Source organism: Tiliqua scincoides, chromosome 1 (assembly GCF_035046505.1).
Source record: "Tiliqua scincoides isolate rTilSci1 chromosome 1, rTilSci1.hap2, whole genome shotgun sequence".
Classification (NCBI taxonomy): Eukaryota; Metazoa; Chordata; class Lepidosauria; order Squamata; family Scincidae; genus Tiliqua; species Tiliqua scincoides.
The window spans coordinates 87,096,580-87,124,179 of NC_089821.1; positions in this window are offsets into that span (position 1 = coordinate 87,096,580).

The following is a 27,600-nucleotide window of genomic DNA, read 5'->3' on the forward strand; positions in this document are numbered from 1 at the left end:
CAATTTTGATCCCTGGTTTTATAATGTCTGTATTTTGTTCTACAACCTTGTCTGATTAACCATTTCTGCCCAACATCACATATATGCAACAGGGATCAAACAGGGACCTGTGGGCTGGACAGAAATGGGTTAAAAGGCAGCATGAAAATACCCTTGCAGCACAAGCCTATACATACCTTCTATTCTTACTTCTATTCAGAAGTTCCATTGCGTTCATTGGGGCTTACTCTCAGGAAAGTGCGAACAACCTAACTCAGAGATTTTCAAACTCTCAGGGAGTTTGAAAACCGTTGTAAGTCCTTGTGGGGGTGGGGGGAGGCAGGGGGCAGGGGAAGGCAGCAGCGCAATCCCCAGGATCATGCCACTCAAGGGGTTGCAGGGGCTTGGGTGCACTTACCAGAGCCTCCTGCAGCCTCCTAGGGGTGTGGGGAGCCCTGCGCGACCATCTGCAGGGCTCCCCAAAACTGCCAAAGTGAAAGTGGAGCAATTGCGCTCCACTTCCAGTTTAGCAGAAGTGGGGTGCAATCATTTCATTTCTAAAGCATCAGGGAGCCCTGAAGACGGTCGCGCAGGCCTCCCCGCACCCCTGGACGGCTGCAGGAGGCTCTGGTAAGTACAGCCAAGCCCCTGCAGCCTCCTGAGCGGCACGATCCTGGTGATTGCACCGCTGCCTCCTCCCTGCCTCCTGGTTGTCCCCACCCCTTAAAGGGGCAGAGGCCACGGCCCACAAGCTGGGGCATCATGACGCCCCAGTTTGAAAAGCCCTGGCCTAACTCATAAATACAGATGACAGGGGAGATTGTTCTTGGTGGCGTAATGCTCATGTAATCTTTTGTACTATTTATTCCCACTTCTTGTTTGTTTGTCTCATATGCCAGTAAAGGTGAATGATGATGATGATGATGATTGTTCTTGGGGTCTGTTCCACAAAGACTGAACACTCTTGTCCTTCAGACTGTGCTTCTTTGCGCTTCTTTGTTGGCACTGCAGTGGGAGGGGCATCAGCTGAACCCTGAGAAGCACACATGCACAGAAGCTCCACCAAGGGAACCCTGCTGCTCCTTCTCTCACAACACTCCCTTGAACCCTATCACAGCATTGGGTGAACCTTGAGAATGAAGTCGGTAGGGCATAAGGAGTTGGGGGAATCAAGTAGTCATTCAAGTAGAGATTTGCCCACCCACAGGCTGTTGTCCAGCGACAAGCCTCAGTATGGCAGATACCTGAACTGTGATGAGAAGCATCTTGTGTTTCTTTGGCACTTCATCTTTCTTGCCATTCTTCCATTCATCTTAAGCAGTATTTCTATTCTGTGAAGTCAGTGGGGGTTTTCAAAAGAAAAAATACACTGCAAAGGAGAAGGGTGATTAAGAAAGAAAAAGCCATGAGATCAAGTAGGAGAAGGTGAAGCTCAGTTTGAAAGTGTGTTTGTGAGCATGAAGCTGTTTTCACCATATTAATAAAATAATTACTTTTTCATTGTATCTGACACCTCGCTGAAAGTTCACTGAATGTTTTTGTCAGGGGTCGAGCCCTTGTCCGACCCCTGCCTTACCTGGCTGCAGGCCAGGGGCAGAACTGCCTGGCCACAGAGCCACCACCACCTCTCCAGCTGACCATCCAGTCACCGGGCCCTGATGGCATCCACCCAAGAGTTATTAAGGAATTGAAGAATGAAGTTGCTGATCTCTTGACTAAAATATGCAACTTGTCCCTCAAAATGGCCACAGTGCCAGAAGATTGGAGGATAGCAAATGTCACACTGATTTTTAAAAAGGGAAGGAGGGGGGACCCGGGAAACTATAGGCCTGTCAGCCTAACATCTATACCAGGTAAGATGGTGGAATGCCTCATCAAAGATAGAATCTCAAAACACATAGACAAACAAGCCTTGCTGAGAGAGAATCAGCATGGCTTCTGTAAGGGTAAGTCTTGCCTCATGAACCTTTTAGAATTCTTTGAAAAGGTCAAGGCATGTGGATGCGGGAGAATCCGTGGACATTATATATATCTGGACTTTCAGAAGGCGTTCGACATGGCCCCTTACCAAAGGCTACTGAGAAAACTCCACAGTCAGGGAATTAGAGGACAGGTCCTCTCATGGATTGAGAACTGGTTGAAGACCAGGAAACAGAGAGTGGGTGTCAATGGGAAATTTTCACAATGGAGAGAGATGAAAAGCAGTGTGCCCCAAAGATCTGTCCTGGGACCGATGCTCTTCAACCTCTTCATAAATGACCTGGAGACAGGGGTGAGCAGTGAGGTGGCTAAGTTTGCTGACGACACCAAACTTTTCCAAGTGGTGAAGACCAGAAGTGATTGTGAGGAGCTCCAGAAGGATCTCTCCAAACTGGCAGAATGGGAAGCAAAATGGCAGATGCGTAAGTAAGTGTAAAGTCATGCACATTAGGGCAAAAAATCAAAACTTCACAGATAATGGGTTCTGAGCTGTCTGTGACAGATCAGGAGAGAGATCTTGGGGTGCTGGTGGACAGGTCAATGAAAGTGTCAACCCAAGGTGCAAAAGAGAGCGACTAAGATGATTACTGGGCTGGGGCACATTCCTTATGAGGAAAGGCTATGGCGTTTGGGCCTCTTCAGCCTAGAAAAGAAGCGCCTGAGGGGGGACATGATTGAGACATACAAAATTATGCATGGGAAGGATAAAGTGGATAGAGAGATACGCTTTACACTCTCATATAACACCAGAACCAGGGGACATCCACTAAAATTGAGTGTTGGGAGAGTTAGGACAGAAAAAAGAAAGTATTGCTTTACTCAGTGTGTGGTTGGTCTGTGGAACTCCTTGCCACAGGATGTGGTGCTGGCATCTGGCCTGGATGCCTTTAAAAGGGGATTGGACAAGTTTCTGGAAGAAAAATCCATTATGGGTTACAAGCCATGATGCGTATGTGCAACCTCTTGATTTTGGAAATGGGCTATGTCAGAATGCCAATGCAAGGGAGGGCACCAGGATGAGGTCTCTTGTTATCTGGTGTGCTCCCTGGGGCATTTGGTGGGCCGCTGTGAGATACAGGAAGCTGGACTAGATGGGCCTCTGGCCTGATCCAGTGGTGCCGTTCTTATGACCAGGCAAGACGTAGGGCAGCTGGGTGGGAAAGATTGCCTCCCCAGAGCTCACCTTAGCAGAGCAGTGAACAGGGCAGGATCACCATTAACCACCAAAGAGGAGGGAAGCAGGCCAGAGTCAGGGCCCCTTTAAGCCCAGAGAGGGAGGAAGGGGAGGAGCTGAGGGTGTGGCTGGGGAGGATAAAAGCAGGGAAGCCTGTGATTACAGGCAGTTCTGGAGAGGGAAGGCAGGAGGCTGGAGCTCCAACCTGAAGACCAAAGGCCTCAGGTTCTGCCTCTACGGAGGAGGATGTCGTGAACCCCCCTTCCCCTGGTTTGGTATGAGGCTTCCCCAGGAAGGTGGACACCCCACCCAGGGGTCACCCTTGGCACCCCACCAGGTGACCCCTGGAGACCCCCCCTTTTGGGGGCACCCCTCAGTTTTATTGTACCTGATACTTTGCTGAAAGGGCCTAAAGTTTCTTTCTCTTTGGCTACTAGCTGAGAAGACTTCCCCATGTTGTTAACAGTTTGACACCCTGGTTGAGACCCACCTAACCTTGTATAACAACCTATCAGACCATATGTATGTGCATGTGTGAGTATGTTTAAGAAAAGCAGGATATAAATCTTGGAAGTAAATTGAGAAACAGTCTGCTTTTCCTATGTGCCTGGAACCTACCAGGACACAGTACATGGCTGATTATCCGTGTTTAGGTTGGTGGGCTTCACAAGTTGTATGAGCCTGCTTGGATTATTTTTCTTTTGGTCTTGGGCTCTGAAGTCCCCCATGCCCAGCAGGACAGGACATATAGCTTGCCTGCTTTATACGTTTAAACCAGCATTTTTTGCAATTCCAATGCTACAAGGCTCCCCTTTTCCCTTGTGAGAGGATAGGTTATTTAGTTCTAGTACTAGATGTAGGCACTCACTCTCTCTCTCTCCCCTTTATCAGGAAGGGAAAAAAAATTATGTATCCACTTGTTTGGAAAGGCCCTTAGGGACTTCTGTATAATTGGTGATAGTGTAATTTGTGAACTGTTGAATACATTCAGTCAGTGACAGCATAGGTGTAGATTTCATTATTTTTGAACTTGTACACAGAAGACACAATAGGCACCTCAAAGAAGTACAGAGCTAATCAACCCACCCTCTTAGCAGCCTAAAAATAAGTGACTAGGCCCCAGGCTGCTCTGTACCTGAGACTGTCCCCCTCCCTGCAAATGCAAGGGCTTAATAAGGGCCAACTGTTGTTTTCATTTTGAATGTTTATCTTAAGACTTGGTCCACCATGCACAACTTATGATTAGCAGTACTGCTCTTCCTATTGTGAAGCAAAAGGAGAGAAGGCATGGAGAGACGGGGAATGTTTCAAGGCTAGGTAATGGCTCTATGGAGGTACAGAACAGAGATGTTTTAATCAGGCTCGCCGCTGGTCTTTTTTTATTATTAATCTGAGTAGTTAGGGGGGAAATGACACAATGACAGTTAATTATAACTAATCCTGCAGCACTTCAACACAGACTAATAAGAACAGAGAGCTCTGCCAGCAGTTGGTTATATCCTCCAGGAAAAAAAAAAAGTCCTTTCACCTACTATAATTTCACTTGCTTCAGTTTCAAAAAGGAAACAATTTTTACTTAGTAAATAGATCAGATGATTTGGCAGTAGCATTCAGAAAATCAAGAATGCAAGGAAGGAACAAGATGCTTCAGCAGAAGGAGGTTTTAAGATTACAAAATTACTCTTTACAACAGGGTACAGTCCACTGGGATGTTCTCTTGTCCAAACCCCAATGAAATGAACAGGAGCTGTTCAAGGGCATGAGAGGAAGAAAATGTGCTTCCCTCCCATGTTCTCTGCAATCTACAGGAGACTCAGGAGAAGCGTGCTGGCTGTGTATCAGGCTGTTTACTCCTAGAAAGCGGGAAAGGGGATTTGTGGAGCACTGAATATGCTGTTCGATGGATTTCAGTCCTATAGATTCCAATAGTAATGCTTTGCTAATTACCACTTCTCCATGAACAGTTGGACACTGGTAATCTCCTGCACAGCCAGAAGAGGAGGGTGCTTGAATGACAAAGAGGCTGGTTCTACACCACTTGGGTGATGGGTTTCTCAGACCTCCTGGACTTGTCTCGTCTTCCCAGCCTCCTTTATCTTGTGTTCCGTTCTACCCACAACGACAATTTGTTCCATAGCTGAGAGGATGTGGATTCTTTTTAAAATAAAGCTCTACACAAATGTTTTATTTCTATAAGCAACAGATAACGATAGCCAGGAAGTCACACAAAAAGCAACGCGTGAATGATGACAGCACTGTCCAGACAAATAAATTGGGCTGCAATCCTATGCACACTTACCTGGAAGTAACAGCTGGAGCATGCTGTGAACTCGGAATGGCGTTCCGCAGCCACAAAATAGCTGCTGACAGCGCTCGGCAGCCATTTTGAGAGCGCTGCCACCTTGCCATCACAGGACCTTGCCATGCCCACCACAGAAGGTAAAGCAGCGGTGGGGTGGAAGCAGGCAGGAAGGGGGAGGGAGGGGCAAAATTGAGCAGGGAGAGACAGGAACGGAGGGAGAAGCTGAGAGACTGTGGGAGGGTGCGGAATCAGTGGTGATGGTGCACACCGAATCCTCTCCCCTCTTTTGCAAGCCTCCCTACCCCCTTTGTCTCCTTGGACATGCACCAGCTACAGAGCTGGCCCAGGTCCAAGAAGTCCCATTGAGGAGTGGGAGGCTTATGGAGGGGTAAGAGGAAATTATTACTGATCCCCTCCAAAGTTTCCCAATAGGTCCTCCTCCTAGATACATCAAGCCTGTTTTTGGTGCATTGGTGCCTGCATTGGCAGCAGAGGAGAGGGAAGAGTCCTATTTGGGGTTTGGGTTCTCAGTCCTGTTGAACTCAAAAGGATTTATTTCTGGGTATACATACACAGGATTGTGCTGTAAAGGAATCTGCAATAACAAAACAAAGAATGCGTGGAAATTGTAACAATAAGGTTCTGGACAAAATATGCCCTTACTTAGTATAGCTTTGCAAAAGGATTGATATGCAGTTGCTGGATGATGAAGCTCTTTTTTTCACTTACAAAATAAATAAACAGGTGCAATGTTTCAAGAGAATTCTTGGTGCTGATGAGTCCTTTGGAATAACAACTTTGACTTGCAAGCTTTTCAGCTGAAGCAATTTGCCAAGCTTGGTCATATGTGAGTTTACAGAATACTGCAAAGTAGATTTCCAAGAGGGTGCTATTTCAAGTCTCACATCTGCTCACAAACAAATATTATATCTTTATGTAACAACTCTCAGGATGACACATCAAACTTTCCTAAAAGTGATTATTGAGGTTTTGTTTCCAAACGATGTTGTGATTTCAGGTATTTTCAAGTCTATTGTTGCCTAGTATTCAGTTCAGCATATGAGAATTCTCATGCGCATTGACCTGCTGCTACTTGTCAGGATTTGTGTGTTCGGCTACTGATGCAGCCTTGACATTAGTCCAGAATTGTTATTTATATAGCATCCTCTATGGATGTGGCACTGTCCAAAGAATGAGAGAATAGAAGCAGACACAAGGGAGATAACAGAGGAAGGAGAGGGAAGTGGAAGCAGGGATAAGAATGTGGAATTGTTTCAGTCACAAGTACTTAGAATTGCTTATATTCAGGAATGGAGACTAGGAGATAGTGCCAAAAGCTTCATAGGACATAGAAACAGAACAAGGTGTCTCCACTCCTTTCCTAAGACCACTCATTCGAACAAAGAAGCAACCGTTCTGGTTTCCTTCTCAGATCAGGCTGGAATAATGAAGACACTGGTGATACAGTCCCTCATCTACCCACAAGTCCAAGATAGACTCATGAGGGTCCTCTGTGTGAGGCATTTTTCCCAGCAAGGCTGTTAAGAGGTGGCAAGCTCTAAGACCATAATTCCATGGTCTATAAAACTATGCATTCTTACTTATGCATAGGATTGTGCTGCAACTGTCTTATGGCAGAGGACTTTGTGCTTCCCTTCACGTGTCCCATGCCAAACAACCCTACCACACAGTTCAAGAACAATTTAGGTCAGTGGTTTCCAAACTTTTCTGACTGGCGGCTCCCTTGACCTACTGGGCCATTGGCCATGGCTCCCCATTAGGGCTACAATCCTATCCATTGTATAGGGTGGCAGGTTTCTAATGAGGATATTGTGGCTCCCCTGGCTGGTTTCGTGTGGCTAGCCAGGGAGCCATGGCTCACAGTTGGAAACCACTGCTTTAGGTGATTCAAAGCTACTACAAGTCCCATTCCGTATATTTTCCCGAGAGTTCTGATACTGGGCATTATAAAGCATTTGAACACCCAGCTTGAGCCTTACAAATAAGAGAAAAACTGTTCACAGATGAGAGCACATTTTTAAATTGACCAACAATTTCAGGTGGGTCCTCATTCATTTCAATATTTTATTTTTAATATATCATACTTGATGCTACCATGGTATTTGACTGCATTTGGGGAAATGCTATACAGCTGTACTTTTAACAGGCTGCTATGAATATACGTTTAACAATGGTAGTAAATAGGACTGACTTCTGGGTAAGTGTGCAATCCTAGGATTGCAGCCTTGGATTGTTAAAAATTTTCCTGCTTGATGATGTCACTTCTGGTCATGACATCACTTCTGGTGGGTCCTGACAGGTTCTCATTCTAAAAAGTGGGTCCCAGTGCTAAATGTGTGAGAACCATTGATCTACATAGTACCATGGTCAGCTCCAGCATCTATCACATCTGTGTTCTTTCCCTTAATTCACACTGAGCAGTTTTAAGAAGTCCTAAACATTTAAAACGGAGGACTTTGGCATTGTGTCAGTTTAAACTCTTCCTTCACTTCTTATTACTGCCCAGGCATTCACACAAAACAGACTTGCACAGTTGCAAACCATCAAGCCAAATACAGCCTGGCAGCCATATACTGAGGTCTGCCAAGTGACTGATGACCGGCAGTCAGGCAGCAGAAACAAGATGTTTAGCAAGTCCCTGGTGAGCTGTCAAATGTGGGGGTGGGGGGCACGCTGGATGTAGTGTGATGGTGGGCTGTACCTTATGCAGGCTCCAGGTAAAGATTCTGATAGCTTTTCCTTCTATGGTCCAGATAAGACTTAGGTCAGTTACGCCAGTCCTCTATATTGCTAGTTCCTCTATGTTACTAATTGTTGGTTCCCTTTTTCCACAGCAGATTTGAGTTTCTAGTATAGAGACATTCCGATTGTATAGTCACACTGATGCAGTGCAGATCCACGCAGCAAGCCTGGTTGGTAACCAATACTAATATTTAGCTATTTATCTCTGAAAAGTCATTATATATTATCTTTAGCAATCTGAGCATCACAAACCAAAAGTCCCTTCAATTACCAGAAAAAGCAGTTTGTGCACCTAAATGTCAAGCAGTATGCATAATCATAGCAGTCAGCATGGAATGTTGTTGGCTAGCAGAGAATACTCTCCTCCTTCCCAAGCCAATACAGACTCTTTGGGCTGGTCACTGTCTTTCTCCCAGCCTTGCCTCATATGACATATGAAGCTGCAATATACAGAGCCAGATGATCAGTTCACACAATTCACTGATTGGCAGCCGTTCTCCAGGGTTTCATATGTAGGGGTCTTTCCCTGCCCTACTGGGTGTGCTAGGGATTTAACCTGGAACCTTCTGCATATAAAACACCTGTTCACAACTGAGTTATGATTATGTCCCTCCCAAGCATTTTAACATCAAAAGGGTCCACAGACACCAGCTGCTGTGACATCCAAACAGCAGAAGTACAAGAGGACCCCCTTTGGATTTTACAGTTGGAGCAGGTCAGCAGAACATGTAGTCTACCAGTTTGCCAAATGCAGACTACCACTGTAGCCCATACCAACTATGGGCTCAAAACAGTAGCTACATTTGATTGTTCACAAGCAAACAGCTCCCAAGCCATATATTGTATCCTAGAAAGTGCACCACTGAACAACGCATAGGCTGTTAATTGTGTTCAGCTGGATGTATCAAAATATGCAGTTCTGACTGAGTAGATCAGTGGTTCTCAAACGTTTAGCATTGGGACCCGCTTTTTAAAATGAAAATCTGTCAGGATCCACCAGAAGGGATGTAATAATTGAAAGTGACATCATCAAGCAGGATAATTTTTAACAAACCTAGGCTGGAATCCTACCCACACTTACCCAGGAGTGACTATCGTTGTTATAAGTACATACATAGTAGCCTGTTCAGATCTGTAACATTTCCCCAAATGCAGTCACATACCAGTCTAATACATTAAAAATGAAATATTGAAATGAATAGGGATCCACCTGAAATTGACTTGCGACCCACCTAGTGGGTTCTGACCCACAGTTTGAAAAACTCTGGAGTAGACATAATACTAAAGAAATGAAATATATTAGTAATATGAAACATATGTGTTCTTTTCCAAATTCTTGCCAGCAAAGCTTAATAAATACTGAGTTGATTCTGAGTCCAGCTAACAAGAACTTGCTGATCATCAGTTCTTCCTGAACTGGAGAAAAATTTTAACTGAATATTCTTTCAGAATGTCTCAACAATTCAAAAAATGTTTGACCTGTGTATAACCTTACAAAGCTCTTTTCTCCTTTTCATGTCCTGTCTCCCAGTGTCATTGAGCTTCTTCCACCACCCATGGCCCAAATTCCACATTAATAATTTAATACATTAAAAGAGTGGTTTCCAAACTTCTTAGCACCATAACCCACTTTTTAAAATAACACTCTATCAGGACCCACCTAGATTCACAAGACTTTTTTAAAAAAAAGTTTCACTTTACCAGCTGCTCAAGCCTCTGTTGTTATCCTTTTTCCTGTGGGGGAGGGTCACCACCTTCTGGAACATTTGTTGAGTTCCATGTTGGATTGGGACCATTCTGATATTGCATTCCCCTCGGGCTGCCCTTCAAAGTGGACCAAGGCACGTTTGGTTACTCACAAGTAAATGTGCATGTGCTGCTCTGTCTTGGTTTCCATAGAGCTCAATATATTTTCTTTGTCAGCTATCAGCTTTGCAACCCATCAAAAATTGAGTCGTGACCTGCTGGCAGGTCTGAACCCGGAGTTTGGGAACCACTGCATTAAAACCATTAAACAAATATGTGCCAAAGTTGCACCATTAACTAAAAGTGACATTAGGGTGTTCAGTTACATGTGTCATTTTTGGTCCATGCACAATATCAGATTAAAAAACTAATACCTGAGCACATAAATGAGTTTGAATGTCTTCTTTCCTCCTTTATAGAATTCCTTTTACAAATAGGTGCCCTACAGACGAGATGACTTTGTTAAGACTCTCCAGGCAGCTCCCCCTCTTCCCCCCTGATTTCATTGCTCTTTTCACTTTTACCTTCTTCCTTGACCTTGTGTCCTGACCTTACTGTACTGACGGCAACCTGGCTCCAGCTGCACATATGCCTACAAACTGCACATATGCATGACAGAAACTATATTAAGGTAAACAAACATGGTGGCACTTGCAAGTATCCAGGTAAGTGTGCAATATTTAGACAAAAACATGGTGGTTGGAACTCAAACCATAAAAGTGAGAAGCAATAGCTCGAGAGTGGAATGGTTGTTTGCTCCATGCAAGAGGTTGTTTGCTCCCTGCAAGAGGTGTGGTTGTTGTGTTTTTGATCATGTCATTAAGTGATGCAGTGCTTCTTTCTTATTATTCAAGAAAAATAAATCAGAGGAGGAATATTCTTGAATCGGAAATCTGTGCTTGAAAACAGGTAGTGTGTGTGCCAAGCTTCTCATGCCGCACACTCAAGACTCCAATCAGGAAAGGTTAATAGCTTGTGAATTTCTTCATGAGGCTTCTCTTGTTTTGCATGGCAGGTAGAATGGTTGCCCTGGCAGAATTGTGGAGTAAATGGGAGATAGTTTGCTTTGGGCTGCATGTCACTCATTTATTTTTTTTTCTTTCCCAGTACTCTTAAAACTTACTCCAATGGGGAGACAAGTTGGACTGTCCCAGTTGGCTTTGAACGAGCCAGTGGTCAGCCTTAGAGCTGTCAGAGGTCTATTTGTGTAGAACTGATTACACAAATTAGCTGGCATAAGCATACAAACAACTGCAACTCAAGCTGAGTTTTGGCACCAGGTGACACTATTTGCTGCGATACTCTGAATAGGACTTAAAGGAATCTCATAACTCCTCAAAGCCGGAATGCCTCTCCCCACCCCAAAAAGCCACATGGCTGCCTAGTGGTGCTACTTAGCACCAGTGGCTCTTCAAGGGCATTCTCCCAGTACTGAGACCCAGCACCTCCTCCACAAATGTGCTTTAAATGTGCTGGTGCTGGGGAGGAAAAGAGTCATTGAGGAAAAGAGGAGAGCTCAAGCATTGAGCATTGAGCTCAAGTCATTGAGGAAAAGAGGAGAGCTCAAGCAGCATACAAGGCCTGTCCCAGTGAGCGTAACCTGCAGGTCCTCTGAGCTGTTCGCAGCAAAGTCCAACAGATTGCCAGATGTGCTAATGACTACTGGCTCCAGCTCTGCTCCCAAATACAGATAGCAGCTGACATGGGCAACATCAGGGGAATGTATGACGGTATCAAGCAGGCCCTAGGTCCAACGCAGAAAAAAACTGCCCCTCTGAAGTCTGCCACAGGCGAGGTCATCCAGGATCGGGCGCAGCAGATGGAACTCTGGGTGCAGCACTACTCTGAGCTATATTCCAGAGAAAATGTAGTCACCGAAGAAGCGCTGAACAACATTGAGTGCCTGCCTTTGCTGGAGGAGCTTGACAGTGAACCAACTCTAGAAGAACTTCACGTGGCCCTGGATTCCCTTGCCTTTGGCAAGGCACCTGGAAAAGGCCGCATCCCTGCTGAAGTCCTGAAGTGCTGCAAAGAGATCATTGTCACTGAGCTGCATGAAATCCTCTGTCTCTGCTGGAGAGAAGGTGGAGTACCTCAAGACATGACGGATGCAAACATCATCACACTGTACAAGAACAAAGGCGACAGGGGTGACTGCAACAACTACCGCGGCATCTCTCTCTTTGGCATTGTAGGAAAGTTGTTTACCCGAGTTGCACTAAAGAGGCTCCAGGTACTTGCAGAGAGCGTCTATCCAGAATCACAGTGCAGATTCCGAGCCAACAGGTCCACCACTGATATGGTATTCTCCCTTAGACAACTGCAGGAGAAATGCAGGGAACAACGACAGCCACTCTTTATAGACTTCATAGATCTCATGAAGGCCTTCGACCTGGTCAGCAGGGATGGCCTCTTCAAGATTCTCCCCAAGATTGGATGTCCACCCAGGCTCCTCAGCATCATCAGATCCTTCCACAAGGACATGAAGGGCAGATGGAAAGCTCTTCAACCTCTCCAGACAGAGCAAAGTCCAAAGTCCAGCTGAAATGTCTTCGTGACTTCCTCTTTGCCGACGATGCAGCTGTCACTACCCACTCTGCCAAAGATCTCCAGCAGCTCATGGATCGTTTTAGCAAGGCCTGCCAAGATTTTGGACTGACAATCAGCCTGAAGAAAACACAGGTCATGGTTCAGGATGTGGACTCACCTCCCTGCATTACAATCTCTGCGCATGAACTGGAGGTTGTCCATGACTTTGTGTACCTTGGCTTAACGATCTCCGACACTCTTTCTCTTGATACCGAGCTAAACAAACACATCGGTAAAGCAGCTACCACGTTTTCTAGACTCACAAAGAGAGTCTGGTCCAACAAGAAGCTGACGGAACATACCAAGATCCAGGTCTACAGAGCTTGCGTCCTGAGTACACTTCTGTACTGCAGCGAATCATGGACTCTTCGCTCACAACAGGAGAGGAAACTGAACGCTTTCCACATGCGCTGCCTCCAACGCATTCTCGGCATCATCTGGCAGGACAAAGTTCCAAACAACACAGTCCTGGAGCGTGCTGGAATCCCTAGCATGTATGCACTGCTGAAACAGAGACGCCTGCGTTGGCTCGGTCATGTCGTGAGAATGGATGATGGCCGGATCCCAAAGGATCTCCTCTATGGAGAACTCATGCAAGGAAAGCACCCTACAGGTAGACCACAGCTGCGATACAAGGACATCTGCAAGAGGGATCTGAAGGCCTTAGGAGTGGACCTCAACAGGTGGGAAACCCTGGCCTCTGAGCGGCCCACTTGGAGGCAGGCTGTGCAGCATGGCCTTTCCCAGTTTGAAGAGACACTTGGCCAACAGTCTGAGGCAAAGAGGCAAAGAAGGAAGGCCCATAGCCAGGGAGACAGACCAGGGACAGACTGCACTTGCTCCCAGTGTGGAAGGGATTGTCACTCCCGAATTGGCCTTTTCAGCCACACTAGACACTGTTCCAGAACCACCTTTCAGAGTGCGATACCATAGTCTTTCGAGACTGAAGGTTGCCAACATGGCTGGGGAGGATAGGATTTGGCCCTAAGGGTCCAATCCTGAGCCCATGCGTGCCAGCTTACTGCTGTAAGCAGGTTTGCAAGCCTTACTCTTAGCCCACCATCGGAGGTAGCCTAGCATGAGCTCACATTGGTCCAGTGCTGGCAGTGGGCCTGCTTTCCACCTCCCAGCAGTCACCTGGACCACTGAGATGTGAGTGGGGGTGTGGGGGGAAGCGGGGAGGAGGCATTCCAAGCTGGGGAGAAGTGGGCAGAGGGTGGGGAAGATGCATGGCAGGGAGGGAGCAGGGAGGGAGTGGGTGGACCAGTGGAGCTCTGCTCCACTAGATCCTGAGTCCTGTGTTGGGTTGCATTGCCCGACACAGAACTCTTTGATTCTGCGGCAGCTCCAGAGCTGCCATAGAATTGAGTAGTCCTATTGCAGGGCTACTTCCTTTACTCGCGTGAAGGGGACAAATGTCCCCTTCTCCCGAGGAGGTGGCGGTGGCTGCCTGGGATGCACTGGATGCTGTGGCAGCTGTTTCGCTGCCACAGCAATCCCAGGTTCCGGGCAGCTCAGGATAGGGCTGTGAGTCCCTTGCACACGTGAAATTCTAAACTGAAGATCTTCTCATTTGATCTTATATTTAACCGGATCTAGTTCTACAAGTATCCTGTATATTTAAGTAAAAATTGCTTTATGATTTACTGGAGAGAACATACTCTTTCAAGGTTGGTAATACTTTCGATAGATTAGCATTCCTTTGGATTTCCTGTACAGCTTCAATTAGACAAATCTGGATTAGTGTCAAAGGATGGCCCCAGAAGATTTCACTGGGCCCATGGAGGCAACTTGCCCCCAAAGCCTGGAACTAGCTCTTATATTGAACTAGTTCACATATTGAAATGGAGCATCTGATTACTCATTTTAAAAAAGTCAATTATTTCCTCAATTTTTAATAAAATCTGTGTATGTCAGGCTGTGGTTTATCCATATATCAAAACTACTTATATCTCTTGCCATTTAAAAATTCCTGCTCAACAAAACCGATGCCAATAAGAACATAAGGTGAGTCAATCATTTTTTAAAGTGATCTCGTATTTTTATTTCTGCCTCCTGTATATATGTAATATGCTTCCATCTCTAATATTCTCCTTTCTTAATTCTGAAACCATATCATGTTGCCAGTTGTTGTCTGCCACGTCTTTTATTATCCATTGTGAATTAACAGATCTGTCCATCTACTCACACAATGCAGTAAGCAGAGCTGTGTTATTATCCTTGTGTAACCCACTATAGATGGGTGAATGAAAACTGTTGTAGCAATCTTTTCCCATATTTCAGCAAGGAACACATTACTTGGCCCCAGTCCTGATCTGCGAAGTTATTTCATCGGGACTAGTGGGGGTAGGATAAAAGCCAAGGACCAACAGAGCTAGTTTTGCATAGTGGTTAGAACGTCAGGAGAACCAGGATTCAAATTCCTACTCAGTCAAGAAAGAGACTGGGGTACTTTGAGCCAATCACACACTTTCAACCTAATTGACAGAGTTGTTGTGAGGATAAAACAGGCAGGAGGAGAACCGTGAACCCAATACTGAACTTTCTGAAGGGTCAAATGAAAATAAAGGATCAAAGAATAAAGGGTTAAATGAAATAGGATCTTTATAATAATAAAAGGATAAATGAAATAGGATCTTTTCCGCCTCTTGCTCTGTTGGGATTTGCAGCCATTCACTGGCCTCAACAGAAAAAGTATGCCTCTTGTCAGTAATTTATATGTGGCCAAGCATGCAGAGAGGAAGGGAAGTGCAGACAGAGTGCTTAAATGTGCCCAAGCCCTGTCCCCTCCTCCCAGGGGAAGATCTCGCGCGTTCCTGGGCCGAACCAAACAACCTCTGATCTGGTGCTTAGAAGCATGGGATTGGCAAACTAATGAGCTATCATGAGCTAGATAAGGCTGAGTTGGCCAAGGGTGTTGATGTGTACAGCTGGAAATATATACTTGGCTTCCTACCATGTCTATACCAAATCAGTGACCAAGACCCTCTCCATTCTGTGCAGGTCAGCTGAGTCAATCATCATCAACAGAAAAAACACATCAGCCAGATCAACAAGAGTAACGGCGCAATGCAAGGTGGGAGATGACTTTGAAAGTAGCTCTTTCCATTTTGTGCTGCAACCCATGTTCACTCCCATGGAAAGGCATTCTAAAATGTGAAAGACTTTTTCACCCTACCTGGAAACGTAGCTGTGAAATGTGTTTTCTCTCCCTGTGCAAAATAAAAATGAATTGCAGCTCACTAGATTAACGGAACGCCAAAGTTTTAAGAGAGACCTTGCAGCTTTATCTCCTGGCAAACATCCTAATAGAAATAACCTTAGGATTCACTTCCAACCACATTTGCTGCTCAGATTCTCTTTCTCTCTCTTTCTCCATCCCTAAGTGAAGTAGTTTTGATTGGCTCAGAAAATAACTGCTCTATTTACTTGCACAGGGCTGGCTGAAAGAAAAAGCTTTCTACACTAATCTTGCCTTACTGAGAATTTTGGATGCAATCGAGCTTATTTGGTACCCAGTGTGGTCCCTGAAGATAATGAGGACCCTGATTGGAATGGGAAACGTCTCCATAGCATGCACATTCAGCCATTATCTGATCCACCACCCCAGTAATAGTCTAGCTAAATATTCTGTATATCTGCATTTTTCATGCAGACTCGGGGGATCTGCTGACCTATCCTATCTCGACAACATGTTACTGCTACAAAATGAGATGCTTTTCTTTTCTTTCCGGCTCCCTCATTATCTCATTCTGTTTTTTCCCCCCTTTCTCCCTTTTTTCCCCTCTCCCCCACCTCAACTTTCTCTCTACACAGGAATATTATTAAACTGAATGTTTTGTTAATCAATCTGTGTTCAACCTGCCAGGCAGAAAGATAATACCCTGTGTAAACCATGGATGAATGACTTCCTGCCTATCTCCTCTGCTCTTCTAATTGCACATGACAACACTCAGAGGGGCCCCTGTGAGTCTTTGGCACTGACAGAGCAGAGGAGACATCAGCTTCCCAGTGCTACTCTCTGTTCATTAGCATTGATGCTGCTGAGCGACCCTCCCTGGGGATGAGAGGGTAGTTTCTTCTGCTTTCCATATCTCCTGAACTAGCGTAGGAGAAGTGATCTAAAAATAAGTGCCAACAAGTAGACAACCCCATAAACAAAAAATGTCAAAGTATCATCTTTCCATGAGTACTTTAGCGCCCCAATGCGTATTTCTCAATTCCATCTCATTTATAGTATTTGCCACCATCTGGACTATTTGTTTGTCCTATAGGAGTTTGAACCTATTCAACTTTTCCACAATCAGGGAACTTAGTCCAGGATAAATTGAGAGGAAAAAGTATTACTGTTGTTGTAATCTGGAAATATTAATCATATAGGGATGTGCTCTTTTGGGGCTGAAATCCTAACCTTATCCAGAAGGAAATCCAATGGAAATCAAAAATCTTTCTACCAAGTAAATGTGTTTGGGTTTAGACACTCAGTGCCATTCCTACCTGCCTGATTACTATAAGCATAGTTAAAATAACCATTTGCAAATAAAATGATTTGTGGTCTAAGGCCGGATCCTACTAGTGTTCAGGCAGTCCAAGGTCCTTTACAGCAGTATAAAAACTGAGCTGCTGTCATGTTCTGCCAGGCTGCTGCCACAAATGGTAAAAGGAAATGGTGCACATGGAGGTAGCTCTGAAAGGTTGCACAGGTGCTGGTAAGTTGGCAGCAGGGGCAAACCTTGGGCTGGGATGGCAAGTAATGGGACATGTTGGAATCAGATGTGTGTGTCAGGGGTGGATCTGGTGGTAATAGCGCATGCCAGATCTTATCCTCCATTTTTCTGCCTGCTCTGTCCTCTGGCTCCCCTTGGACTTGTGCCAGCTATATAGCTGGTGTAGGTCTGAGGAAACTCATAGGCAATCAGGCAGCCTACCAGGAATAAATAAAAACAATATTTTTACTTACCCTGCAGGGTTTCTGATTCCCTTCCTCCACAATAGCCTGCAGTGCAGCCTCCCTGCTGTAACGAGGCAGGGGGCAGGACTGGGCAGTCAGACTACTATACTATACACACTTTCCTGGGAGTAACCTCCTTGGAACACAATGGTTGGCAACCTTCAGTCTCGAAAGACTATGGTATAAGCCTACAGCACCTGATATTCCCAGGTGGTCTCCCATCCAAGTACTAACCAGGCCTGACCCTGCTTAGCTTCCAAGATCAGTGACTTAGTTTTGAGTAGACTTGCATGGAGCTGCACTTTAAGACCCGTTAGACAACAGGGACTACCCAGACAAATATCCTAACTTGAGGTTCCTAAAGGTACAGTCCTATGCAGTACGCACTTACCTGGCGGTAAGTACTACTGAAGTCAGTGAGACCAGTTCTGAGCAGGCATGTATAGGATTGTGCTGTAAGCCTAAACGAATTTCATGGGGCTTAAGTTACTCAACTTGTCTCATTTATTTCAATGGTACTTGACCACGATGAACTTTCTTTGGATTAGGCTCTATCTTGCAGCCCAAATCTTTTTTTGGGCCCTTACACCACCAGAACACTCACTCCAGTGGTGCAAGTCCCCTTATGGCTGTCACAAAATGTGACAAAGTATTCAGCCTGGTTTGGCCACCGCCATAAGCAGCTGGGTCTGCATGCCAGTGGACTGGGGCTGCCTGCTGGTACCGGTGATTTAGTACATGAAATCTGAGAACAAACTGTGACTCACACCCTTTTCGATACCACGGGCCCCAATTCAAATCAGAAGCCTCTGTGGCTTATTTGACATTCTTGATGACTGGAGTCATAAAGCTTCCCTGCAATGTACAGGTTGATCTCATAAAGGGAGACCACAACAAGATGATTGACAAGCAGTGATCTCTCTAACCTATGATTATTTTTTTTTAAAAATACTGCTTTTTGTCCAAAAAAAGTGCTCAAAGCACTTATACAAGCATATGAAGTTGGTTTCCTGTGCCAAAGAGATGCACAATCTTAGAAGAAGATGCAGGAGAGATGCCAGCAAGCAGAAAAGAGGCTATGCTAGGATGAATGAAGACCGTTGTCCTGCTAAATATAAGAGAACCAGCACTTTAAGAAGTGTCATTTTGCCCAGTTAACAAGGGTCATGTTTACCCTTCTGGGAAGAAAAATTGTGTATCATCAGTTGATGAGGGCACCAGGATGAAGTCTCTTGTTATCTGGTGTGCTCCCTGGGGCATTTGGTGGGCCGCTGTGAGATACAGGAAGCTGGACTAGATGGGCCTATGGCCTGATCCAGTGGGGCTGTTCTTATGTTCTTATGTTCTTTGCTATCATTTCTAGAGTTAGCATTAGTTTTGTCAAAGATTTTAGACAAGAGTTAAACATTTAAGGAATCTGTTTTCTTCAAGTTTGGTCACAGACCTATCCCAGCAATGCTTGATTTTTTTGTTGTCGTTATTTATTCCACTCTTGGATTTTTAACACAATATTAATTCTACAGAAACAATTCCATATGCCTTGGGTGATGGACTTTACATAATAAACACACAGCAAGAAATAATTAAAGCAGATTTCAAAAAAAAAAAAAAGCAAAAAAAAAGCCATACACTCAAGAAGCACTTATGCAGACTTTTCTACATATCTCAGTAAAATAATCATTTGTATTTAGACAAGAACCAGGTCCATTTCGCTTCCTGATTTTTTAAAAAAATAACTAAATTTGGACTGCAATTTGTAATGAGCTACTTAAACTAAATCCAAGAAGGAAGGCTTTGCCCATTGCTTATTAATTTTATAAGGGAAGTAAAAAATTATTGTTACATTTATGCGCTGTTAAATGCATGGTACTAAATGCAGGCTTCCTTTCTCCTTGTGATTCAGCTTGCACGTTCAGGCAGAAGCTGTTGTAAAGAACTGAGGATACAGCAGCAGGCCTGCCGTGCCCAGGGGACGCAGAGAAAAAGGGAGCATCCCTTGTCTGTCTGGTTGAGGAGAGGACCTGCTTAAGCAAGTGGCGTCGTGCCCAGCTTTCTTGGAACTAGCAGTTGAACAGCAGGGTTGCCAAAATGATGCACAATAACAAGCTCCAATCTACATAACACCTGGCCTATACAAACCAGGTCATTATGAATTTGATCCAAGCTGTCATTCACATTGCTTTGTATTCCCATCTCGGTTCGCACTCCTCATCTATAAAAGAGAGCCATCTCTTGGCGTTTCCAGTCCTCACTTCCAGGTGCCATCCTCCTTTCCTTGAGCGCCACATTGGAGGCTTTGCAAGATCCATCGAAACAACAGGAGCAGGAATGAAAAAAAAATCAAAAACAAAAAACGAAGTCTCTGAATTTGAGATGAGGCAAGAGGATAAGTGGACGGATTCCTGGGGTTTCAAACTCCTTTCTCAGTGCCTGCAACAGGTTAGATATTCCTTTCTCTTTATCAGACGCACTGCTCTGCAATTCTGATGTTTCAAATGCCTTTGAGAAATTTGGGAACAGATAGCTTAAGACTCTCCCATTCAAAAGAGTGCGGTAATAAAATGACAGTAGGTGAGAGAGTGTACAGAGGAATCAGCAAAGCGTTATAGGTGGCCTGCCAAGACTCCACACCTCACCAACTTACACAGCTGCTCACCATCACCCTGTAGCAACTTACCAGCAAAACTCTATTCTAGAGAAGTTAGGAAGTTCTTGACTCCTGGAGGAAAAGTCCTTGCTGGCTGGGCTTTCCTGACTGATAGACCTGCCAAGAACATCTGACAGCTTCTTGAACCCTCTTTAGAAGTTATCTCCCCATGTTTACTGCATGGAAGGAGAGGAATAACAGGAACAAGCCACCCCCCCTCCTCACATGCTGATACATTCCCTAAATGACTAGAGTTCTAATTTGCAGGGTGCAACAGTCCCCATGTTCAGGATTTTGGCATGGGGATGAGGGTAGCTGCATGCTCTGACTTCCTGTGTTAAGTGAGTGTGGGGAGATAATCCCCCTTCACAAATTATGATCCATATCTATAGCACACAGAACTGAAATTCGTTCCTTTTCAAATTTGCAGAGTTACTCCTTCAACATTGTCAGCTTCTCCATTCACTTCAAGGCCAGGGAATGCATGTTTCTCTCCTGGTCACACTGCAGCATGAGTTTTGTGTTGTGAAAGCTGCATAAAGCTCCAATTCAGTGATGGGCTACATGAGAGTGGACAAATTGAAATTAGACCCACACAAGATAGAGATAGTTTTAAACAGGAGACCTGTGACATTTAGTCTGTGGAACTCCTTACCACAGCATGTGGTGATGGCATCTGGCCTAGATGCCTTTAAAAGGGGATTAGACAAGATTCTGGAGGAAAAATCCATTACAAGTCATAATGGGTATGTGCAACCTCCTGATTTTAGAAATGGGCTACATCAGAATGCCAGATGCAAGGGAGGGCACCAGGATGCAGGTCTCTTGTTATCTGATGTGCTCCCTGGGGCATTTGGTGGGCCACTGTGAGATGCAGGAAGCTGAACTAGATGGGCCTATGGCCTGATCCAGTGGGGCTGTTCTTATGTTCTTGTGTAAAGGAATGGCAACCTAAACAGGGTTGCATTTCCCTGGAAGGAGAAGGTTCATAGTATGAGGGTGCTCCTGGATCAGGCTCTGTTCCTAAATGCCCAGGTGGTGACTGGTGACTATAGCCCACAGCACCCTTGGCCAGCTAGGTTGGTCTGCCAATTGTGTCCTTTCTTGGGTTAGACCTGACTCTGCTTACATCCAGACTGGATTACTGTAAAATGCTTTTCATGAGATTACCCTTTAAGACCACCTGGAAATGTCAAGTAGTGTAGAATGTGGCTGCCAGGTGATCAGTGCCAGGTGGCTTGACCACACAGCTCCACCATTATACCAGTTTCACTGGTTGCTGGTCCATTTCTGAGTGCAGATCAAGGTGCTGATTATTATCTTTAAAGCCGTCAATGGTATAGATCAGGTGTGGGCAAACCCCAACCCAGGAGCCATTTGGAGCCCTCAGGGTCCCCCAATTCGGCCTGCAGGGAGGCCCCAGTCTCCCATGAGCCTCTGGCCCATGTGAGACTGTTGGAACCTCCACTGGCCTGCGATTGCTGATTGTGACCGCCAGACGCGAGCCACAGGCCGAGTTAAAGCAAGGCCTTTTATAATCTCCATGTGTGTTCTGCTTTCCCCTGGGCATTATTTTAATTCCGCCCCCCCCCCAACTGCCTCTGAACAACTTACATCTCCATGTGTTTCTGGCTTGGTCTGTATGTTTTCATTGTGCAAGAAGTGTGTGGTAAACAGTTCATAGTTCTCATGTGGTTCTACATACCTGCATTATAGTTCTTACGTGTATTATAAATAAGCTCAGTAAAAGCCATTCATTATATCAGTTGCACCTCTCATGTATTCATTTATGTAAATTTATTCAAATTTGAAATATAAATTAATTCTTTTTTCCCAGCCCCCAACAGAGTGTCAGAGAGATGATGTGGCCCACCTGCCAAAATGTTTGCCCACTCTTGGTGTAGATCCAAGATACTTCAAAGGATCACCTTCCCGCTTAAGAAACATCCCTCAGCTGAGAGGACCTATTGGTGGCAATGTGGAACATGACCTTCTCCACAATGGAACTCTGCATACAGAACTCCTTGCCATTAGAGATCAGGTAGGCTCCCTCTCTGCCAAATTTCTGATAATAAAAAAATTATTATTTTAGCTTGGGGTGAATAGCTGTTAAATGTTTGTGCTTACTGTTTGTGATCTCTGCTGCCTGGGTGTTTGATTATTTTTATTGCTCTATGTATGATATTCTGCTATTATGATTTGTTTTAATGGTTTAATTGTTATTGTATTATTTTTTTTACAATGTTCTTGTGAGGGTCCCTTGGTGCCTTCCAATGGGAAGAGGAAGGGCAAGATATAAATATTTTAAATAAACAGATTATAACTTTCATGCATGCATGTTTTCCTTAGAACAGGGGTGTCCAAAGTTTTTGGCTGGAGGGCCACATCATCTCTCTGACACTGTGTCGGGGGCCGGGGGGGGAAGAATTAATTTACATTTAAAATTTGAATAAATTTGCATAAGTTTACATAAATGAATATATTAAAGATGAACTTATATGAATGAATGAAGGTCTTGCAATAGCTTAAGCCCTATAAAAGGCCTTGCACAAAGCAAGGCTGACCTTTCCTTTGCTGCCTCTGCTGCATCACAGACATGAAACAGCAAGCAGTGGAGGGAGCCCTTATCCCACAGCTCATTCGAGAGGTCAAACGAGAGCAGTTGCGTCGTGCCAGTGCGGGCTCCAGTAAATCTCTGGAGGGCCAGAGGCTCTTTGGAGACTAGGGGCTCCCTGAGGGCCACATTGAGAAGCCTTGAGGGCCGCATGTGGCCCCAGGGCCGTGGTTTGGGCACCCCTGCCTTAGAACAATGGAGATAAGTGCCTATCTGTTTGTACACATCACAAGGCCATCCACAGACAAAGTAGTCCTTTCCACATACCGTAGAAACTCCCTAGGTACTCAAAGGTACATCTGCTTGTAGATTAAAAGAAATGGGGGGGGAGGAGAAACACCCCCAAAACAGCCTGATGCAGATTGAACATGCTTGGTAGCTCCCAGGAACCATGGAACATTGAGGAATCTGTTGAAAAGAACAGCAGCAAGATAGGAAAAGAGAGAACTGGTCTGCTCAAGACTACTTGGAACATGCACTGTTTTATTGCAGGATGTCCCATTTGCATTTCAATAATATATATTTTGCAAGCATGAATTCTCAGCGTGAACATTATGACACAAATTCCACTTTTTTAAGTGCCACAACTACTTCTGAGCATCAAGTAATTTTCTCGTCACTTACCCTAGCGTGCTTCTAGAAATCTGCAGTCAAAAATTCCTGACATATGGCACTGATGCCACTCTATCTCTGGGGTTCTTGGAATGACTTCTCACTTCTCAATGTGCGGTAAAAAGTGTCTTTAGGACCAGCATGAGGTTTGAATCCCTGCCAAACTGACAACTTTCCCTTCCCTCACAGACATTGGACTGCAAACATCATGACAGCTTTGCTCCATGGTCAACTGACATGTTCATAAACATCACATGGGTTCAGTCAATTTGTGCCAGAGGCTTTACCACATGCACAATAGAGATTATCATATAATTGCTTTATTAGATAGCATTACTGCCCAATCCTATTCTTCAGCTTTGCAGCCAGAACTCATGTTTTGGCGGCAGAGTGAGCTTTATAGCATTGTAAATGCTGTTACAGAAGCACACATAGCCATATGCTTCCAGGCTGCTGCCACAGACATCAAGGAGCACCCAGCATGCAGTGGTGGCCAGGAGAGGCTCTGCTGACATTGGTAAGTTGGCAAGGTGGGTGGAATGGAATGGGGGGGGGTGTTCCCCAGATTTGGGTGGATTGGGCGAAGGACAAAGGGTGTGTGTTGGAGGTAGGAGAGGGTTATCTGGCAAAAGTGACTTGCACAGAGATGCTGTCTCCTCTGGAGCCTTCTGACATGCAGTGGCAGACCTCCCCCTCCCCGCTCCCTGGACGAAGGTCCATGAAGCCATCCCCTATGAAAGATGCTGCCCCTGTGCACGAAGCCGCCCTCTACAGCATGACAGAGCCTTGTGCAACCTTAAAGCCGACTGGGAAAGCCTTGTGAGGCTTCCCCGTAATCTTAAACTGCACTTCTGGAAAATAGGAAGTGCAATTTCCAATCACGTCAGGATCCTCCGGGAGGCTTCTCACGCAGTCCTAGAGGCACCCTGGCTTAGCACCTGGGGCATTTGCCCCTTTTGCCAAGCACTAGGTCTGTTGCTGCCCACTTTGTCTCTGATGAGACCCCTTAGCGATTGAGGAGCTTACAGAGGGGTAAGAAACAATATTTCCTCATGTCTCCCAAATCCCCAATCATAGCCTAAAGCACACTGTGTTTTCATGCAGGCACGGCTGCATGCTGTGGCGGGAAAAGAACAGGATTGGACTGTGTTATTTTTCAAACCACTTTCTATGAGCTCTAGCCAAATTAAACTACCCATACAATGAATAGAGTCATCATGTAATAACTTTTAATATTGGATCAGAACACAGAAATATAACGAAGAAAAAAAATATAATATTGAGCTTGGGACAGTATTTCTGCACGAATGCAAAACGGTGTAATTTATTCACTATTGATTGTGGAGGCCTTTCAAGACAATGTCCTTTCCCCCTGGAGGATAATGCTTCCCTCCCTGAGTGCTGTGCTAAGGGATATTCCCACATCAAGAGAAAGGCCTAGGCTAGGGCTATCCTTGCTGCCAGGAGAAAATATTATGGAGAGAGCTATTTTCCCACATTATTGGAGATATGCGTTTGAGTCCTGGACGGTCTCGAAGTTCCAAAGAGAAAAAAGATCAACCCCATGCACAACTGCAAATCAACTTATAAATCATGTAAACAAACAAACTTAATGGGACTTGTTTCTGAGAAAATACACACAAGATTGTGTTGTAAGTTCCACTGTTCAGTCCAGCTTGTTTTTTGGTAGGTGCACTTCAATGTAACTAATCTTACAAAACTTCCCAAACTGTGGATCAGGACCCACCAGTGGGTTGCAACCTGATGGTTACTGGGTCAAAAACTGATAAGCTGATAGCTGTCATGGAAAATGCATGGAGTCCTATGGAAAGTAAAACTTAGCCACACATGTGTGCTTACTCCCAAGTAAGCAAACTTGCCTTGGATCCTATTGAAAGCCAGGTGAAGGGGAATGCAAGGCCACCAGAATGGTCCCAATCCAATGAACTTGGAGCTCAGCAAACACTCCTGAAGGCCCCACCATATACAGAGATAAAAAGGATAAAAACAGACTTGCTGATAAGGTGAGACTTTTTATTTAACTCTCATATAACTAGGTGGGTCATGGTAGTGCAGAGGTTTTCAAACTGGATTGTTGTGATGCCCAGACAGGAAAGCCCCATCTCTGTCCCCTTAAAGGGCAGGGCAATGGCGAAGGCAGAGATGCAATCGCCACGATCACACCACTGCTGGGACAAAAGGAGTTTTTTTTTCTTACTCCTGGCAGTGCTGATCCTCTGGAGGGTGTGGGGAGCTATAGACCATTGTGAAAGGCCTCCTAAGTCTCAGAACAGCTAAAATAAGTGATGGCGACCCACTTCTGGTTTTAACTGCAAACTGGAAGTGGGTCACAACAGTGGCATAGCTAAGGGGGTGCAGGGGTAGTAGTTGCACCAGGCAACAAGCTTTAGGGGGGCAACAAGCTGAGCTTGACACTAGTGGCCAAAATTGTGAAAAACTTGGTATGTATGAATAATACCATCATGTTGTATATCATTGGAAAGGTAATTTAATGCAGAAGGCAATGAAACAAACCACATTAGAATATCTCTATTGTGTGAAAAGTTTTGGCTAATTAACCAGAAAACAAAAACACAACTCCCTTAAGGAACAAAAACTGGATTTCTTTAACTCAAAACTGACCTATGAGATTGATTGTTCTGACAGCCAATGAGATGTTATTATGATACAGCATGGAACCAATAAGGTGTTTATATGAGTCAGCTCTCATTTCCATGTATAATAATACAGCTAGTCCTGCTAACTAGTAAAGAGGCACATTTTCAAGTGGTGCTCCTCTAATATTTAGCAGGGAGAAAATAACCATCCACACCAGCACAGTGTCTCTAACTAATAAGGGGCACACGTTTTATTTATTTACAGCCCAATCCCAATCCTGAGCTGCCCGAGTTGCCCCCACTTGGTGGCACCACAAGGGCTGCCGCTGCATCCAGTGCCTCCCGTGCTACTTGGGAGGCACCTCGGGAGTAGGGGACGTTTGTCCCCTTCCCCTGGGTAAGGGAGGCAGCCTTGCAATGGGGCTACTCTCTTTAGCGGCGCCCTTTGGGTGCCACTAAAGTAAAGGCGCTCGTGTAAGGCACGCACCCTATGCCACTTGCTAGGGGGAGGTGTCAGATCAAGCAGTTGGTGAACTGCTAGGGGGAGGAGGCAGGTTTTCCCCCAATTTGCACTTTTTAAAAAAGCCCGGGCGTGATGTCACTTCCAGTTGTGACATCATTTCCGGGACATAATTTTGAGCTCTGCACCAAGTTACACGTTCATTAGCTACACCACTGGGTCACAATCACTTTTTTAGCTTTCTGAGGCTGGGGGAGCCCTGTAGAGGGGTCTATGGGCTCCCCACACCCTCTGGAGGGCCAGCGCTGCCAGGGGTGAGTTAAAAAAACAAACTTCTGTCCCTGGCAGCAGTGTGATTGCATCACTGCCTTTGCCCTCCCCCACAAGCACTTATAGTAGCCCAAACTCTCCCAGAGAGTTTGGGAACTGCTGTGATACTGTGTTATTTTAAAAAGTGGGTCCTGGTGCTGAAACGTTTGGGAACAACTGGTGTAGACCACCTTATTCACCCTTGTTTGACTGTTTTTCATATCATTGACACTCCAGTCATGAGCTCCACAAGAGAAACTGAAATTGTGACACTATGTGAAGTTTTACAGTGGAGAATAAAAACACTGTTTGTCTAGATTCAGCTTGTAGAGAACTAATACCCCTGAGAGATGTCTGTGCACTGCCGTTTTAAAGGAGCTTGTGCGCTAATCTCTTCAGAATGTAGCATTTATCAGCTACCACATAGGTGTTAAGCACTGTGTTCCATGAGAATTAGTGCTTTCTCCCTCTGCTGCTCTTCCAACAAAGCAAAAAGATAGATGTGGCCCACAGAAGGAAGGCTAGGGAATAATCTTTTGTCTTTTGGTTTTGTAGACATTTCTGGGGTGAGATGCGGATAATCTGTGTTTGATGTTGCTCCTGCCCTGTCAGGCTCAAACAGAGAGCTGTTCTTGATAGGTGTTCCTATCGCGCCGCCACCACCACTAGAAGCAAATAAATATCGACTGCCTCTCCCTTTCCTGGGTAAACAGTGTTCACGTCAGGTCCTCTTTCAAGATATGGCCATCCTCACTCCCAGCTTTGTTGGTAAGTGTTGGCTTTTCCCAGTAGTTTTCTCAAATGCTGCTTACTTGCAACTGAATGAAAGGAGAAATGTCACTTCAGCAATCAATAG